Below are 11,105 nucleotides of genomic sequence, written 5' to 3'. Positions count from 1 at the left end.
TACACATTCCCAAGATCCTGAAGTGCCGGGCTCCCTTTTTTGCCTTTTTCTCTCCAAAAGGTTTCTTAAGTAGCGAGTACCCCCTCCCTCTTCTTCTTCCAAGATAGGTGCTCCTGGGGTCCCCGGTATGGGACTCTCATTGTCTGGTTCTAACTCATCATAGAACATTGTTTCCATAAAATTTACTTCCCTTTGGCTGAAAGGCTTTTGGTTGGCAGGGATCCTTACGGGCCTCCCATTCAACCTCCCTTTAACACATTGATGGTACATAGACGGTATAAGGCGGTGCTTTTGGAGCCATGGGCGACTTAGCGGTATATAGTAGAGCACCTCTGAGTTGATTACATAAAATCTGGTCAGGGCTACTATTGGCCCCACTCTTAAGGCCAGCTGTACATATCCTTCTATTAATTCTGCTAATCCTCCAAATCCTGTTATCTCCATGAGAGCCCCCAGGATCCTCCTACCGGTCAGGCCTACGGCCTCTAGGGTACTCAAGTCTATGATGTTGAGTGATGCCCCTGTGTCTACTAGTGCTCTTCTGACTTAGACACCATTTATAATGGCTATTAGATAAAGGGGTCTACGGTGGTCTAGATACTCAACCTCCATGTCTTTGTCAGTGAAGGTTATTGCATTGGTTATTTCTAAGTAAGCTTGACTAGCATGGGATTCTGCTGTGAAACATTCCATCCCTGAATCTGCTGCTATACTCATGAGGGACTTCGTGGCCACCCTTCTTGCTTTTGGCCCGAATCCCAACTGGTTGAATAATGACTTGAACTTAGGGTTCTTCTGGAGAGTTCTAACTGTGTTTAGGTGGAAGGATCCTTCAGATTCCTCTGCTTCTGCTAGGTTCCCAAGGATCACCACAGCCACTACCCATTTCCCTTTGTGGTTAGGTAGGGGATTCCTTTGCACTTCAAGTTCTTTCTGAGTGAACTCCAGGGTTCCTTCCTTTAACTTCTTGTGAAAGAGCCTACAGAGGGTCCAGCAATCCTTGGTGGAGTGCTTGACGTAGTTGTGAATCCTGCAGAACAAAGGATTCTTTCTTTCTTCCTAAGTTGGCGTCCTGCACATAGTGAATGGCCTAACAACTCCATCTCCAATCCATTTGTCCAAGACATGGTTCAGTTCCTTTTCAATACTCGGAATTACTGGTGGTTCCTCAAACACTTTCCCTTTAGATTTCTTCCTTTTCTCTCCTCACGATGCCGTCATGGCCTGGGATACTGACACTCTCTTCGTCCTCATAGTCTGTGTTGTCCTGGTTCTTTGTAGCAAGTCAGGAAACTGAGTGATGCATAAATTTTCAAGGTTGAGCCTGTAATCAAAGAGCATGTTGGTCTCCACGAGCTCCTTTTCCTTGTGGTCTCCATAATAGTTTAAAGAAATATCCTCAAATCTTTTAATGAATTGGACAGGATCCTCTCTGGGTCTTTGCCTTACCATCTGAAGGCTTTGGAAAGTGACCTTGTCTTCACTAAGGTAATATTTTGCACAGAACCTCTCCATCATTTCATCCCAGGTCTTAACAGACCCAAGCTTTAGCGTGGTGTACCAAGTATATGCTCTATCTACTAGAGACTTGGCAAACTCCCTTAGGCACAGTTCTCTGTCTCCTACGTAGGGGCCCATAGTGTGAATAAACCTACTTACGTGCTCCACAGCACTCCCAGTCCTTCCATCAAAAGGATGGAACTTCGGGGGTTCATATCCTTTGGGATATGGCTTGTTGAGGAGTTTTGGTGGGAATGGGGGATCCTGAGAAAATTGCTTGGGGATCCCCGAGAGTTTTTTCCTTTCCTGCTCCAAAAGAGCATTAACATCTACCAATGTCAAATACTGGGGGTTGCCAACTCCTCCTAGTGCTAACCCTCCCTCTAGTTGAGCTCTGTCCTAGTTGATCACAGGGGGGACATTGTCCTTGATTTCCTGCGTCTTGCCCTTTTTGAGAAGGCGAATTTCTTACTGCAAATCTTTCAACATTTCTACCATTTAAGCCACAGAGTCTGGTTCCTGCCTTGCGTGCCCTTGGCCTGATACCACTTCCTATTCTACCAGAGGCACCTCATTCCTCAGTCTAGAGGCTACTTCATTCTTTCCTACGGGCTCAGAGGCCGCAAGTGGCACATTGGTACCTTTGCTGTTCCTTTGCCTTGGAGCCATGCTTCTGTGAAGGGACTGCCTTTTTCCTCTCCTTTACCCAGTCCCCAGTGGAGTTGCCAAAATGTGAAGGTCGATTTTTAACGATATCCTGGTTCAAGCTTAAGCAAGGACCCCGGACCCTCTTGTCATAGTTTGAAGGGACTGGGCTTGGTTCACTGTAGCTAAATAGGCTGTTTACGAACCAGGTTATGCGCAGAGTAAAGATCCTACAACACATATACACTGGCAAGCAAGAATATATGTATTGAACAGCAAGAAAAACAGCAAAGGAAGACAATGTAATAAAGAAATACGTGAAATAAATGTTAGAGATCCTCAAATCAATATGAGATATTTCATTATCTTTTTTCTCTTAATTATAAATTACAAGGTGCTCATAGACCAGTAGGGATCCCCAAACTAATATGAAATATTTTATTATCTTTTTAATTATGGATCACAGTATGCTCACTAAAACATGATACAAGATTCAAATGAACTCAAAAATTACAGACTTAGATGGCTATTCAAGCTTGTAAGACTTGCAAAGTTTGAATCCCCTCGAATCCAAGTAAATACTAGTGGCTGTTTACGGGATACTGGGAGGTATTTTCTATTTCTTTTCAATTTTGACAGAGTTTTCTCAATGATTCTCTTATGATTCCACTAGTTTCGAATGCCCTTTTGATGCTGGCTGCCTACCCCTTTTATAGTGTCATGGTAGGATTCTAGGGTACCACCAATTTCTCTCTTTTGCTCCCTTAGGCATCAAAAGCTCGTGCTGTGCCCGTTGCTCAGATGGTAGGTCCTTTCCTTATTCCTTATAATTTTCTCCTTTTGGTACTATTTCCCTGAAATTCCTTCGCTGACTTTCCATTTGGTGGTGCTCCTAGGTAGCCGACCTTCAATCTCCCTTCTTTCAATGCGTCCACGCTTTTTCCCTTTGTCATTTTTCCAAAGTGGGCCGAATCCTTCCCTGCCAAGTCGAAGGTCTTCCCTACTACTTCTCCTTATGTTTCATCTTTCTGGATTCCCCGAAGTGCCAGTCTTTTTCTCTCGATTTGTTGCTTTCCAAGCCCTCTGGTTCTTTGCTGCATCACTGAGTGTTTGAGGAAGACATATTTATCCTTCATTTCCTATGCTTTTTTTATTCTCCCTTTTCAAGCTGTCTCAATCTCACTCTGGATGTGTTGCGCGTCCCAGGGATCCTTGGCTCTTGGCGGTCTCTGGGATCTCGACCCAGTTTCTTTCTTCCTCCTCTCTTTTTTTTTTTTTTTTTTTTTTAGTTTCTTTCTTCCTCCTCTTTTTTTTTTTTTGTCTTCTAATCTTGGCAGGCTAGGCCTTTGTTTTATGGGCTCTAAAACCTACTCCTTCATGGATCTTGGGCTTCAAATCTTTGGGCCTTATATTATGATTTTTTGAACCTCAATAGAGGAATTGTACAACTAGATCTATGGGATTGCAAAAAAAATCAGTCGGTATAGAAGGATACAGCGTAGGGGTACTATTAGCCCAACATGAACAGAGAAGCTGCAACTGTACAAGAAAGGTGCCAAAATTGCCAACTCTCAGTGGACAAAGAGGAAAGTTATGCTGTATTCGTTGCGGAAGATTGGAGGACCCCATTTGTGGGATACTTGACGCAGGGGATCCTGCCAGCTAACAGGAAGTTGGCTCACCAGCTCAAGAAGTTAGCCACTCAGTATTTTCTGTAGAATGGGATCTTGTTTAAAAAAAGGTATAACGGGGATCCTTTGAAATGCATATGGCCCAAGGAAGCTAAGGAAGTAGCAAAGGATGTTCACTAGGGGGAATGTGAGAGTCACCAGAGGAAGAGAAGGCTCCATAAGCAACTATTACAATTGGGATATTTTTGGCTCACCATGAAGAAGGACTTCAAGGAGCTGGTTAAGGCATGTCATGCATGCCAAGTATTGGGAGATGCAATACATACTCACCTAAACACGCTACAAGATATGACTACACCATGGTCTTTCCATACTTGGGGGCTTGACCTCATAGGGCCCATGAATCCACCTTCCAGCAGTCTCATATGGATCTTAGTAGCCACCAAGCACTTCACAAAATGGGTGGAGGCCATCCCTTTAAAGAAGGCCATCGGAGCAACAGTTTCAAACTTCATTCGTGAGCACATCATCATTCGGTTCGAGATCCCCAAGAGGCTGATTAGTGACAATGGTATCTTATTTGTAAATAGGGATGTGAAGAGCCTGGTGTAGGCGTACCACATTAAACACAGGAGTTCCATGCCGTATTACCCATAGGGAAATGGCCAAGCTGAGGCTACTTGTAGGGTGATACTGAAAATCCTGAAGAAAATGAAGCATAAGTATGGGGGAAAGTGGAGTTCTCACCTGACAGATGTACTTTAGGCTTGCAGGAGCTTCTTGAAGACAGTTACGGGATTTTCACCATTCCCCCTTGTTTATAGGACAAAGGTCATCAGCCCAGTAGAGTTAACTATCCTCACACCAAGAATGGTACTTAAGGAGATACAAGGAGGTATGGATGACACACATGCCAGGGGAAGGCTGGTAGACCTCGATGGACTAGAAGAAAAATGAGAAGTGGCAAAGAGGAGGAGTCAGAGGTACTAGTAGAAAATGGCCAAGGCATATGGGCAAGCAGTACATCCAAGGATCTTCATAGAGGGGCATTTGGTATTAAGAGCAGCAGAACAGGTAAGGAAGAATATCCCAGGACCCTTCAAGTTCGCTCCAAAGTAGGAATTCCCCTACCTTATCAGAGAATCCCACGACAGCAGGTATTATTACTTTGCAAAGGTGGATGGGACCTTCCTAGTAGATCCTATAAATGAAAAATGGCTAAAGTAGTACTATGCATGAAGACTTTGGGTACACCAGGGACCCCTTTTTGTCACCCTTCATTCCGCTAAGTGTTTCATCACCCTTTATGTTATTGGGCATTGATGATGTGTAAATTGTCAATCCTGTAGGTTCGTCCAAATGGAGTTGAATCCTTGTCACAACCACTGCAAATGCAAAACAAAGGCTCTCCTAAGGTGGCATCGGTGTAGTGCCTGCCATAATGTCTCTGATGCTAAAGTTAGCGTATAGAAGTTTTGTATGAGAAATAAGAAAGTTCTGTATATCAGAGATATCTGTATAAGAGTATATTAGGGTGAAAAATTATGTACCTCCTTTGCCTCTAATGAGTGTGTATATATAGCTTCATAGTTTCTAGCCATTAGGGCCTTAATTGTGGTTTTAGTGCTATTCCTGTAATGCCTTAGGGCTTATTAATGTAAGTTTTGATGAGGCTCCAACGATCTAATAGCTGGTAACTATCCGAGCTATTGAATCCTCTTATTAATGACTTGCCTGCCTTCGTCCATGCCATGTTGAGGTGGACAAAGGTATTTACTGAGGTTGTCCAAGGAAAGAGGTCTCGTCAGTCCCATTAGGCATTATCTTTTGTCATATGTTTGTTTTGCCAAGAAATTTATTTCGTAATTCCTTCTTTACAATCCATGTGAAAAGGCCACTCTATGTTAGTCCTTCACTGACTTTCCATTCGGTGGTGCTCCTAGGTAGCCGACCTTCAATCTCCCTTCTTTCAATGCTTCCACGCCTTTACCCTTTGTGATTTTTCCAAAATGAGCCGAATCCTTCCCTGCCAAGTTGAAGGTCTTCTTTGCTACTTCCTCTTATGTTTCATCTTTCTAGGTTCCCCGAAGTGCCAGCCTTTTTCTCACGATTTGCTGCTTTCCAAACCCTCTGGTTTTTTTTTTTTTTTTTTTTTTTCCCTTAAGGACTGGCTAAGCTTCTTTTTTCTTTATTTTGTAAGGCACAAATCTTGCCCATTCATGGGCTTGGGCCCCTTCCTATTGACTTTTAATAAATTTGGGCCTTGCCCTTTCCTTGAAAGCCCAAATGGCTCTTAGAGTTCAATTTTTTGTATTGTTTTGGGTTTTGATATAATATTGTGATATTTTGGACCTCAACAACAGTTTTGTCCTTTTCTTGAGAAAGGGTCGCTACCCATTTACCCATCTTGGCTTGTTTAGCTCTGGAAGAAGTGGTACGCACATCAAAATGTTTGAAGAGTCGCTCCTAACCTTAAGATCATCAAAGGAGAGCTGAATGTCGAAGGGATTCTCATCACCGAACACAGGGAGGAAATTATTAACCACGTCCTCCAAAGTAATGGTGAGTTCGCCAATAGAAAAGAAAAATGTATGAAGAGAGGGAGACCAATGGCGCACCAGATGTCTCAAACCTTTGGCATCCTTAAAGCCTTCCAAGTTCCTAGAAATTGCCACTAACTTCAAGACCCCAGCGCGCTCCAAAAAAATTGGCAAAGCCCCCATTAGATAGCTTCTCATCCACCCAACTGAACCAACCTATGATCTTCCCTAGAACGAAATCAAAGAAGATAGGGACCACTTGGGATCTTGGCCTGATTTAAAGGTCCAGGATTTCCTTTGGGTCTGGACCGTGGGCAGAACTGGCAAACTAGGGCTGACCAAAAAACACCCAAGTATGTGGAGAAGGAAGAGTCTCACTGTGAGAAACCTAGGGTAAGAACAAACTGGGAGTATACCAGGGGTCTTGTAAGGGAAAGGTTTGGCAATCTGAGACTTCCTACACCTCACCTTGCACTGACCCTGCTGAGGAGCCCTTACCTTCAGAAGGAGTATGTGAACGCTCCTTCTTTTTTTATGAAGAAGAGGAGAAAGCCATTAAAGAATAATGTAACAAAAAAAACAGAAAAGGGCTGGAAGCAGAAGAAGATGACAGAAGGAGGAAGCAAAAGGGAAAAAGTGCACTGGGAAAGATTTTTTTGAAAAAGTGAAAAGTGCTTGGAAGAAAGGATTGAGGTGATGGCAATAATGGCATGAAGAAATAGTTGAAGAAGACAAAACATAGAAAAATATGCCAATTGCCAAAATTCAGTTTTATAGGAAGGTTATTTGTCAGTTATTAATGGGGGTTATGGGAAACATAAAAAAAGGGGAAGAGGTTTACCCAGACACTTAATCTTCAATTGCCACGTTCCTGGAAAAGAGGGGAAGTTACAAAAGAAGTGGGAACGTGGAATCAAGATACCAGAGGACAACGTGAAGGGCCAGGATCATAGAATAAAAAGGAAAAAGGACCCTGAAGGAAATAAAAGTACCAACCACAAAACTTTGGGAGGCCAAAATCTTGTTTGTTTATGCGTGGGCTGCAGGCAACCCACGAGCTCAGGGAGCTAAATGTTGAGGTCCAAAATATCACAAGTATTGTGTTAAGGCCCAAAACATCGTAAATATTGAAATCTAAAACCTAAAGAGGCCCCCAAAGAAAGGCAAGTCCCAATTTGCCAACCAAGGCCCACTTAAAATGAGCAAGAGGAGGCCTTTACCCATGAATAGGAAAGATTTGGATCTTAGAAAAGAAAAGAAAAGGAAAAGGGAAGCTCAGCCCAACCTTTGTGAGGAAAATTTCCTGTGGAGACTAGAAAGGGATTGGACCAGGATACCCTAGGACTCCCAAAAACCTTGAATCTTAGGGAAATGCAGAAAAGGATTAGCTGGAATTGGAACAGCTCAAGGGAGCATGCTCATGGACAGAAGGGACGAAGATCAGCATGTCCCATCAGTTGGCCATGGAATAAAAAAAGGCTGATGACTTAGGAATCAACACTTCATAAAAAGGAGCCTGGTATCTCGGGGAACGCAGAAGGTGGACCATGAAGGAAGGTGGCTGGGAATCTTTCAACCTGACAGAGAGGAATTTGCCCATTTAGAGAAAATGACAAAAGGTGAAGCAGCCATAAAGGTGGGTTTGAAAATGAGCATCTAGAAGCTTTAGGAAGAGAAGATTGAAAGTTATCTCTTAGATCCTCCCAAAAGAGGAAGGTCAGCTGGGAAATTTTTGGGGGGGAAACCTCAAAAGGGGAACATAGTGAGAAAATAAGAAACGGACCAGCCACCAATATTGCTGACACAACATTGGTTCGGGTACCCAAGACAGCAAATGAATGGAATTAGTGGTACACCAAAAACCTTAGGAATATACTATAAAAGGGGGTGAAGCCATCAGTGAAAACCAGTCAGCAATAAGGAATCAAAGCAAAAAGATCATTTGAAAAACTTCTTTGAATTTGAAAAAAGGAGAAAAGAGGGAAAACACTATGAGGGATCTTGAGACAGGAACTAGATGAGACACTTGGATTCAAACGTCACAAGTCTTAGTAACCTACAAAGCACTATCTAAGTCTGTGAGTCTTGAACTTATTTGGAACTTGTGACATATCCTAGTGGAGAAAGGACCCAATGTACTATAACCCCCAAAATAATGAAATATTATTTATCATTCTGAGGATCCCTGACGTCTTATTTATCCTTTTATTCATTCCTTACCATACAATACATATATACTGTATGTATAAATGTGTATATGTTGTAGGAATCATGTTTTGTGTGCAACTTGGTTCATAATCAGCCCAAAACAGCTGCAGTGAACCAAACCCAGTCCATTAAACCACAAGCATAAGGCCTAAGATCCCTATTTCTACTTGGGCCTGAGTACTGTCAAAAAAATATTATAATAATAATAAAAGAACCACNACCCTCTGGTTTTTTTTTTTTTTTTTTGCTGCATCATTGAGCACTTGAGGAGGACGTATCTATCTTTCGTTTCCTGTGCTTTTTTATTCTCCCTTTTCGAGCTGTCTCAATCCCACTCTGGCTGTGTTGCGCATCCAAGGATCCCTGGCTCTTGGCGGTCTCTAGGATCCCGGCCCAATTTCTTTCTTCCTCCTTTTTTTTTTTTTTTTTTTTGTCTTCTGAACTTGGCAGGCTGGGCCTTTGTTTTATGGGCTCTAAAACCTGCTCTTTCATGGATCTTGGGCTTCAAATCTTTGGGCCTTATATTATGATTTTTTGAACCTCAACAAGGTCTAACTAGGAATAAACATGACTTAAGAACATGGGAGCTAGAGGATATTGGGTACCCCGGGCTAACTTGATAGCTAAAGGGAAGAATGTGGACTTGATTCATAGCCAGCCTAATGTTGTGTTAGCAACATTGGTAGCTGGTCCCTTCCTTATTTTCTCACTATTTTCCTCTTTCAAGGTTCCTTCTCCAAAAGCTTGGTAACTGATTTTCCTATTCTTGAAGGTCCTATGAGGCTGACTTCTAATGTTCTTTTCCCAAAACTTCTAGATACCACTTTTCAAACCCACTTTTTTGGCTACTTTACCTTTTGTCATTTTCTCTAAATGGGCAGATTCCCTTATATCAGGTTGAAAGATCCCCAGCCACCTTCTTTCATGGTCCATCTCCCTGGGTTCCTCGAGGTACTAGTCCCTTTTTCATGAGTTGCTGGTTCCTAAGTCTTCTACCCCTTTTCTGCATCATTGGGTGGCTGATGGGACATATCTTTTCTCGTTCTTTATGTTCCTGGGCATGCTCCCTTGAGCTATCTCAATCCCAACCTAGCCCTTCCGCATATCTCAAGGATCCTAGGCTTTTGGGAATCCCTTGGTATCCTGGTTTGGTTTCCTCTCTAGTTCCTAGCGATTTTCTCCCTTAAGGACTGGGCTAAGCTTCTTTTTTCTTTATTTTGTAAGGCACAAATCTTGCCCATTCATGGGCTTGGGCCCCTTCCTATTGACTTTTAATAAATTTGGGCCTTGCCCTTTCCTTGAAAGCCCAAATGGCTCTTAGAGTTCAATTTTTTGTATTGTTTTGGGTTTTGATATAATATTGTGATATTTTGGACCTCAACAACAGTTTTGTCCTTTTCTTGAGAAAGGGTCGCTACCCATTTACCCATCTTGGCTTGTTTAGCTCTGGAAGAAGTGGTACGCACATCAAAATGTTTGAAGAGTCGCTCCTAACCTTAAGATCATCAAAGGAGAGCTGAATGTCGAAGGGATTCTCATCACCGAACACAGGGAGGAAATTATTAACCACGTCCTCCAAAGTAATGGTGAGTTCGCCAATAGAAAAGAAAAATGTATGAAGAGAGGGAGACCAATGGCGCACCAGATGTCTCAAACCTTTGGCATCCTTAAAGCCTTCCAAGTTCCTAGAAATTGCCACTAACTTCAAGACCCCAGCGCGCTCCAAAAAAATTGGCAAAGCCCCCATTAGATAGCTTCTCATCCACCCAACTGAACCAACCTATGATCTTCCCTAGAACGAAATCAAAGAAGATAGGGACCACCACTTGGGATCTTGGCCTGATTTAAAGGTCCAGGATTTCCTTTGGGTCTGGACCGTGGGCAGAACTGGCAAACTAGGGCTGACCAAAAAACACCCAAGTATGTGGAGAAGGAAGAGTCTCACTGTGAGAAACCTAGGGTAAGAACAAACTGGGAGTATACCAGGGGTCTTGTAAGGGAAAGGTTTGGCAATCTGAGACTTCCTACACCTCACCTTGCACTGACCCTGCTGAGGAGCCCTTACCTTCAGAAGGAGTATGTGAACGCTCCTTCTTTTTTTATGAAGAAGAGGAGAAAGCCATTAAAGAATAATGTAACAAAAAAAACAGAAAAGGGCTGGAAGCAGAAGAAGATGACAGAAGGAGGAAGCAAAAGGGAAAAAGTGCACTGGGAAAGATTTTTTTGAAAAAGTGAAAAGTGCTTGGAAGAAAGGATTGAGGTGATGGCAATAATGGCATGAAGAAATAGTTGAAGAAGACAAAACATAGAAAAATATGCCAATTGCCAAAATTCAGTTTTATAGGAAGGTTATTTGTCAGTTATTAATGGGGGTTATGGGAAACATAAAAAAAGGGGAAGAGGTTTACCCAGACACTTAATCTTCAATTGCCACGTTCCTGGAAAAGAGGGGAAGTTACAAAAGAAGTGGGAACGTGGAATCAAGATACCAGAGGACAACGTGAAGGGCCAGGATCATAGAATAAAAAGGAAAAAGGACCCTGAAGGAAATAAAAGTACCAACCACAAAACTTTGGGAGGC

This window comes from Quercus suber, unplaced genomic scaffold, assembly GCF_002906115.3.
Source record: "Quercus suber isolate HL8 unplaced genomic scaffold, Cork oak 2.0 scaffold_209, whole genome shotgun sequence".
Lineage (NCBI taxonomy): Eukaryota > Viridiplantae > Streptophyta > Magnoliopsida > Fagales > Fagaceae > Quercus > Quercus suber.
The sequence above is the reverse complement of the archived record's forward strand: the minus strand, read 5'-3'. Positions refer to the sequence as shown.